The sequence below is a fragment of the Sus scrofa genome, chromosome X (assembly GCF_000003025.6).
Source record: "Sus scrofa isolate TJ Tabasco breed Duroc chromosome X, Sscrofa11.1, whole genome shotgun sequence".
NCBI classification, from domain to species: domain Eukaryota; kingdom Metazoa; phylum Chordata; class Mammalia; order Artiodactyla; family Suidae; genus Sus; species Sus scrofa.
The window spans coordinates 101,303,044-101,310,981 of NC_010461.5; the positions used below are offsets into that span (position 1 = coordinate 101,303,044).

The window sequence follows — 7,938 nt, forward strand, 5'->3', positions numbered from 1 at the left end:
ACAGTTTTAGAGGCTAGGAGTCCAAAATCTACTTGTTGGCAAGGAAGTGCCCTTCATGGCTCAGCAGTTAACGAATCCGACTAGGATCCATCAGGATGGGGGTTCGATCCCTGGCCTAGCTCAGTGGGTTGAGGATCTGTCATTGCGGTGAGCTGTGGTATAGGTCAGAGGCAGTTCAGATCCCGTGTTGCTGTGGCCGTGGCGTAGGCTGGCAGCTGTAGCTCCAATTTAACCCCTAGCCTGGGAACTTCCACTTGCCGCATGTGTGGCCCTAAAAAAAAAGCAAAAAAAAAAAAAAAAAAAAAAAAGTTGGCAGGGTCAGTTTCTTCTGAGGCCTCTCTCCTTGGCTTGCAAATGGCTGCCTTCTCACTGTGTCCTCACACAGTTGCCCCTCAGATTGTGTATTGTTGATGTCCTAATTTCTTCTTCTTATAAGGATACTAGTCATACTGGATTTGAGCCTACCCAAATGGTACATGACCTCATCTTATCTCACTTACCTCTTAAAAGGCACTGTCTCCAAATATGTCACACTCTGAAGTTCTGGGGGCTAGGACTTCAACATATGAATTTTGTGGGGATGCAGTTCAGCCCTTAACTGAATTCGACAAGGGTGTTGCTTATAAATCTGCAAATAAAAATAAAAATAAACCAAGAACTGTTGAGCAGTAAACTAATGTAAGTTACCACAATGGAAAAATCATAAGCCTAGTTTCCATCCCTAAGCAGGTTCTCAGACCCAGAGCTGATCAAGTAAAGGCCAGGTCCCCTTGAGGAAGGACTCTGCAAATATATACAGTTATGCTTCCAGCAATTCTGTCTCAATAGGACCTAGGCCATTTATTAGTGTCACTCTATAGTAGGGAAGGAGGAATCCCATATTTGGGTTCTGATATTGGGGAACCCAAAGTGCCATCATGGCCCCTGCCCCCAGTTAGAGCAGGAGGTATGGAGGCCCGGTAGGAAATGGAATCCTGGCCCAAGTCTCACAGACAATCCAATGTATCCACACCTATTCTGTGATCATTTTTCTGGTCACTGAGTATATTATTGGAAGAGACATATCCAGCAGTTAGAAGAACCGTCAAATTATTACCTCACACAACAAGTACAAGCCCTCAAGATAGAAATGGCTAAATGGAAGCTTCAGAAACTACCCCCCCACCCCCCCGCAGCCAAAATAAGAAGTGATGCCACACCCTGGCCAGACTGGTAGTGTGTAGTGCCAGCTTCCTCAATTCCTGTCCAGGTGAGATAACTTTGAGGTGTACACCACAGCCAGCTAGAAATTCCCCGTCATGCTGACCCCCAGTTGCCCACAGCTATACCTGCTCACTAATACACCCTGCACTGGCTTCCATCCTTCCCTGCCCCACTTTTCTACTTCCCTACCAGGGCTTCCTAGGATCACCTCCCCAAGAGACCATTTGAACTCAAATCATTACCTCAGGGTCTAATTCTGGAAAAACCCAACTTAATGCATCACCTCTCTGGCCTCAGGTTTTGCTAAAAAACACACATATAGAGGGGTTTTGTTGTTGTCATTGTTGCTGATTGTTACCCCAGAAAAGATTGTACCAGGCATACTATCCTGCAATAATCTTTTTTCGTTTTATTGTGCTTTATGGGAATTCTTCCAGGCCCATGAATTGTATATCTAATTAAAATTTTTTTTTGTCTTTTTAGGGCTGCACCTGCGGCATATGGAAGTTCCCAGGCTAGGGGTCGAATCAGAGCTGTAGCCACCAGACTACACCACAGCCACAGCAACACCAGATCCGAGCCGCATCTGACCTACACCACAGCTCATGGCAACACTGGATACTTAACCCACTGAGCAAGGCCAGGGATAGAACCCGCATCCTCATGGATTCTAGTTGAGTTCATTTCCGCTGACCCACAATGGGAACTTCCTCTAATTTTAATAGCCGTGTCATATTCCACAGTATAGATATACCATTCTCCTATAGCTAAACATTCAAGTAGTTTCCAGATTTGCCTCCACAAACAATGCTTCCATAAGCATTCTTAGGCATATAACACCAATGAACCAGTACTGCTATTTACATATAAGAGACTCCAAAATCAAGCATTGCTAGCCCAAAAGGTATATGTGTATTTTTGCTTCTAAAATCTACCTCCAGATTTCTAACAGGGTATTAGTAACATAGGCTCCACTAGGAAAGTTGAGAGCTACTGTTTCCCTAGTCCTAGATGGCATATGTAGCATACAATGTTGTTATTCTTTTGGTTTTCTTTTTAGGGGCACACCCTCAGCCTATGGAAGTTCCTAGGCTAGGGGTTGAATCGGAGCTGCAGCTGCCAGCCTATACAATTCAGGATACAAGCCACATCTGCAACCTATACTGCAGCTCACGGCAACACCAGATCCTTAACCCACTGAGCAAGGCCTGTGATCAAATCCACATCCTCATGGATACTAGTCAGGTTTGCTACTACTGAGCCACAACAGGAACTCCCACTATGTTTTTCCTAATGTGAATTTCTATTGTTTTAGTTGCGGTAAAAGCTAAGCACACCTGTAAGAGGAAGAAAAAGGAAGAGAGAGAGAGTGGCATACACAAGATTGAGGTTAATTTTTTTCTTACATGTCGTCGACCAGTCCAGGCTAGGTAAACACCCTTGCTCCTCCAGGTTATTAGCAACCCATGTTCCTTTCATCTTATTGCCTCTGGGGTGTTGTACTCATCTGCATGGTTGAAGCAGAGTTACAGTTATTTCTACATTCCAGTCTGTGGGGAACAAGGTAGAAGAAAAGTTTAGGGTAAGCAAGTTCTTTTTAAGCAAATGAGGGGTACATTGACCGCATCACATCTGTGCGTGTTCCACTGGTGCAAACAATCATGTGACTGCACTTAGCTTCAAAAAACAGTGGGAAATGTACTCTCTCAGCCATGTCCTTAGCTAAAACTGAATTTATAAGGAAGAATAGATTTTTTGAAAATAACTGACAAGTCTGCTACACATATTACTTTACTTTCTTATTTTATTGGAGTAGTTAGAACATTCAAAACAATGTGGAATGATAGTGATGCTATATTCTTCTCTCATTCGTGATTTAAGTAAAACTGATTTTATTCAGCATTTCTTCGTCATTTAGTATAATGGTTGCTGTTAAGTTTTGGTAAGCAATCTTTATCATATTTAAGTAGTTTATTTATTTATTTATTTATTTTTGTCTTTTGTTGTTGTTGTTGCTATTTCTTGGGCCGCTCCCGCGGCATATGGAGGTTCCCAGGCTAGGGGTTGAATCGGAGCTGTAGCCACCGGCCTACGCCAGAGCCACAGCAATGCGGGATCCGAGCCGCGTCTGCAACCTACACCACAGCTCACGGCAACGCCGGATCGTTAACCCACCGAGCAAGGGCAGGGACCGAACCCGCAACCTCATGGTTCCTAGTCGGATTCGTTAACCGCTGCGCCACGACGGGAACTCCAGTAGTTTATTTTTTATTTCTATTTTACTTTGAATATTTATTAAGAAGGGCTGCTGAATTTTTAAATGGCTTTTCAGTTTCTATTGACACAATACTGTGTTTTAATTGTTTCATGTCATGAATTATGTTGATAGACTTCCTAATGTTGAATTATTTTTGCATTTTTTTTTCTTTATATGGCTGTGCCCAGGGCACATAGAAGTTCCTGGGCCAGGGATTGAATCCCAGCTCCAGATGCAACATTACTGGATCCTTTAACCTACTGCACCGGGTTGAACCCGCACCTCCACAGCAACTGGAGCTGCTGCAGTCAGATTCTTAACCCACTGTGCCACAGTGGGAACTCCCACTTTTGCATTTATGAAATAAACTCTACTTGGTCATGATGTGCTATTCTTTTAACACACTGCTAGATTCCATTAATTATTTTGGATTTTCTACGTGTATAGTTTGTGCAAATATTATCATATTTAATATTACATTACCATACGTAAGGCTAAGCTAGCTTTACAAAATGAATTTCAGATTTTTCCATCTTTTCTGTGGTCTGAGGTCCGGTGCCAGTCCCTGAGCTGTTTGTTACCAATACAAGCACAGAAACTAAGAGGGTTTAAAAAGCATTATTTCTATTTGTCGTCGCTCAGCAGAAATGAATCTGACTAGCATCCATAAGGGTGCAGGTTCGATCCCTGGCCTGCTGAGTGGGTTAAGGATTTGGCATTGTGGCAAGCTGTGGTGTAGGTCACAGACGTGGCTCAGATCTGGTGTTGCAGTGGCTCTGGTGTAGGCTGGCAGCTACAGCTCCAATTCGACCCCTAGCCTGGAAACCTCCATATGCTGTGGGTGTAGGACTTCACATGTGGTTCACAACATATGCTGTGGGTGTAGTCCTAAAAAGACAAAAAAAAAGCATTATAGAAATTTGATATCGATATGACATCCAAGCAGTGATCAGTGGACCTATCAATGAATAATTCATGCAGTTTTTGTAATTATTTTTTGTCCCTATGTTAAGTTCGTTTTGATTATATTTGTTGAAATGTAAAATGTAATTTAGTTTTGATGAACCTTAAAATTTGAAAATTGGGCTTGCTTTGTTTATTATTTTGTTTTTCTAATTATTTTTATTGAATTTTACATAAGTATATATCCACAGTAATTTTAATTTTAAAAAACTGGCTCTTCATTCAGATTTTTGAAAAACACTCATCTAGAATAGACAAAATAACATTAAATTATTTGTTTTTTAAAGGTTAGCTAGAACTTAGTTGTAAAACCAACTGGACCTGCTTTCTTTCTATTCGCTTCTATAACTATTGCTCTCTTTGAAGTTTCTATTTCTTGTGTCAATTTTGGTAGTTTATAGTTTGCCAGGAAATCAACCATTTCCTCCATATATTCACGTTCAATATTCTCTTAAAAGTGTTTTACTGTCCTATATATCTGTGTGGATTTTTTGTCTACTTTATCATTACTAATTTTTACCCCCTTCCTCCCTTCCTTTCTCTCTTTCTTCATACCTTAGTCTGGCCAGCCAGGAGGGATTTTTTTGTTTTTTCTCTTTTTCCCTTTTTTTTTTTTTTTTTTTTTTAGGGCCGCACCTGCGACCTATGGAAGCGCCCGGGCTAGGGATCAGTTGGAGCCGGCCTAAGCCACAGCCAGGGCCACAAGCAGGACCTCAGCCACATCTGCGACCTACGCTGCAGCTCAAGGCAACTCCCCAACATCTTGCAGCAAACGGGGATCCTTTAACCTTCCGAGCGAGGCCAGGGATCTAACCCGCATCCTGATGGCTAAGAGCCGGGTTCTTAACTCGCTGAACCACAACGGAACTCCGGAACTCCGGGGAGTTAATTTTATTGGTTCTTTCAAAATAAACCCGGCTTTGGGGGTCAGGCGAGAGTAGGGCGGGCGCAGAGCCCGAGGTCGGGGGTCACTCGGATCGGAGGAAAGGGGGAGGCGAGAGCGGCTGGGTGGACTCAGCCCCGCCAAGAAGAGGCGGTAACTCTGAGGGCCGGAATTAGGCTTTTCCGGGTTTGGGGAAGTCTCGGCGAGGCCCATTTTCCGGGCGTCGCCGCCCCAGATGCTATCTCCTCCTCCTTTGTCGCGGCCTCCCTCTCCCCCTCCCCCTCTTCCTCCGCCTTCCCCCTCTTCCTCCGCCCTCCCCCCGCCGGGATCCCGGTGCCTGGTTCCTCCTGATGCCGCTTCTGCCGCTGGATTCGTCCTCCTGCACCATAAACCCAACCCAGCCGAGTGATGCGGCGGTACACAGTGGTACACAGCCGCAGGATCTCAGCTGAATGCACAGCAAGATGGTTGGCTTCCACAGAATCGGTCAACAAAAAGACACGCTGGACTATTACCACACCCGGACAGGATAACTTACCGCGGGCTTTTGTTGCTGCCCGGGCTCACGCATCATGTGCCCCTCTGTCTGTGTGCACTTTTCAGTGTGGGTAGCACAGGACTCCTCTTGTTAATCAGATTTCTGGAGAACGGAAGATGAACACAGACAGCATTGACATGCATTGGTCTTATACTGCTAAAGCCATAGCAAGCAGTAAGGACAAGTTTACCATTATTCCTGTGCAGGTTGGAATGAGGCGAAAGAATAAGAATTCAGGTAACTGCAGTAAATATCTAGTGCAACACTGATCAATAGAAATATAACGTCAGCCATAAATGTAAGCTAAAGGTATTTTTTTTTTTTTTTGGTCTTTTTGCCATTTCTTGGGCCGCTCCCGCAGCATATGGAGGTTCCCAGGCTAGGGGTCCAATCGGAGCCATAGCCACCAGTCTACGCCAGGGCCACAGCAACGCGGGATCCGAGCCGCGTCTGCGACCTACACCACAGCTCACAGCAACGCCCGATCGTCAACCCACTGAGCAAGGGCAGGGACGGAACCTGCAACCTCATGGTTCCTAGTCGGATTCATCAACCACTGAGCCACGACAGGAACTCCCTAAATGTATTTTAAATGCTCTAAGTCACAGTTAAAAAGTTAAAAGAAACAGGTCAAATAAATCTCAGTATCTTTGCTCCAATATATCAAATATATATATATATATCAGTATTTATCAGTATGAAAATTATACTTCACATTCTTCCCTCTTTTTCATACCAAGTCTTTGACATCTTGCATGTATTTACACTTCCAGTACATTTCCAATTGGATTAGCCACATTCCAGGTGCTCAAACGCTGAACGTGGCTAGTGGTCAGCGAACTGGACAATGCAGTTTCTTCTGTTTCTTGCATTAGATCAAAGATTCTGAATAGTTACTCTGCTGAATTTCCGGGGGCAGTTTGTGGATCCACTGACTATTTAGAATCTAATCGAGATAAAACATGCAGGAGTACTAACAGAACAATTGGACCCATATATTTTAGCAATTCTTTCAAGAAATTCTTTAATACAATGTGTGGAATATATCCCATGGGCTGTCATTAAATGTTATCAAGGAGCTCCAGAAGATTGGAACGACTATGTGCTTTCCCTGTTTGAAGTACAGCCATCAGTGGAGCCAGTGCAGAAACTGGCAAGAACTCTCAGTGAGTTGGGCATTTGGAGCATTCTGGGTCCCCCGAAACTCTGGGGTGCCATCGCACATCCACACCCCAAGTCCCCCACCAAATACTCCTCTTGATCTTAGGGGACACTGAAACCTTGAACCAACAGAATGTTCCTCTTTTATTTTCTAGTACGGATGGCCCTTTCTTAATTTCAAGTCATTAAAAAGTGGTTCTTTGTTTACAAACAGTGGAAGGAAGCCTGGCATCTAAAGTTTGGCTTTAAAAGATGAGGGATTTAAAGGCTCTACCACGGAAGACAGTCCTTTGAATGCTACTTGTTTTTGTCCCATATATCATTTAACAAATCCAAAAAGTCCACTCTGCAGATTTGTGCACATATTCGACTGCAAAACAATTTTGCAAATTGCACACAGAAAAATAAAGCAGACATTTTAATTAATTGAATTAATTTTTTAAAAGCCAGCTTTTGGTTTGGGAATTTATGACGTTTCTTTCCTTGTAATACCTTTTTTTTTTTTTCCTTCTTTCTTTGGCTGCAAAGTGACGTGGGATCTCATTTCCCAGACCAGGGATTGAACCCAGGTCACAGCAGTGAAATTCCTAACCACTAGACCAGGAAACTCCTATTAGTACCATATTTTTATTACTCAGTGAATTTATTACATTTATAGTTGTACAATGATCATTACAATCCGGTTTTATAGTATTTCCATCCCACACCCCCAGTGCATCCCCCACTCCCCAAACTGTCTCCTTTGGAAACCAGAAGTTTTTCAAAGTCTGTGAGTCAGTATCTGTCTGCAAAGAAATTCATTGTGTTCTTTTTTCAGATTCCACATGTAAGTGATGGCATTTGATGTTGGTCTCATTGTCTGACTGACTTCACTTAGCGTAATTTCTGGGTCCATCCATGCTGCTAAAAATGCCGTTATTTCGTTCCTTACAA

At 43.3% G+C, this 7,938-nt stretch overlaps 1 long non-coding RNA gene across 1 annotated transcript; it reads right to left on the reverse strand.

Annotated features, from left to right (window-relative positions):
• On the reverse strand, nucleotides 421–6,185 carry LOC110257776. The gene is made up of 3 exons (XR_002340750.1): nucleotides 5,845–6,185; nucleotides 2,610–2,710; nucleotides 421–628 (listed from the first exon to the last, which is right to left on the reverse strand). It is a non-coding gene; the product is annotated as an uncharacterized LOC110257776 (long non-coding RNA).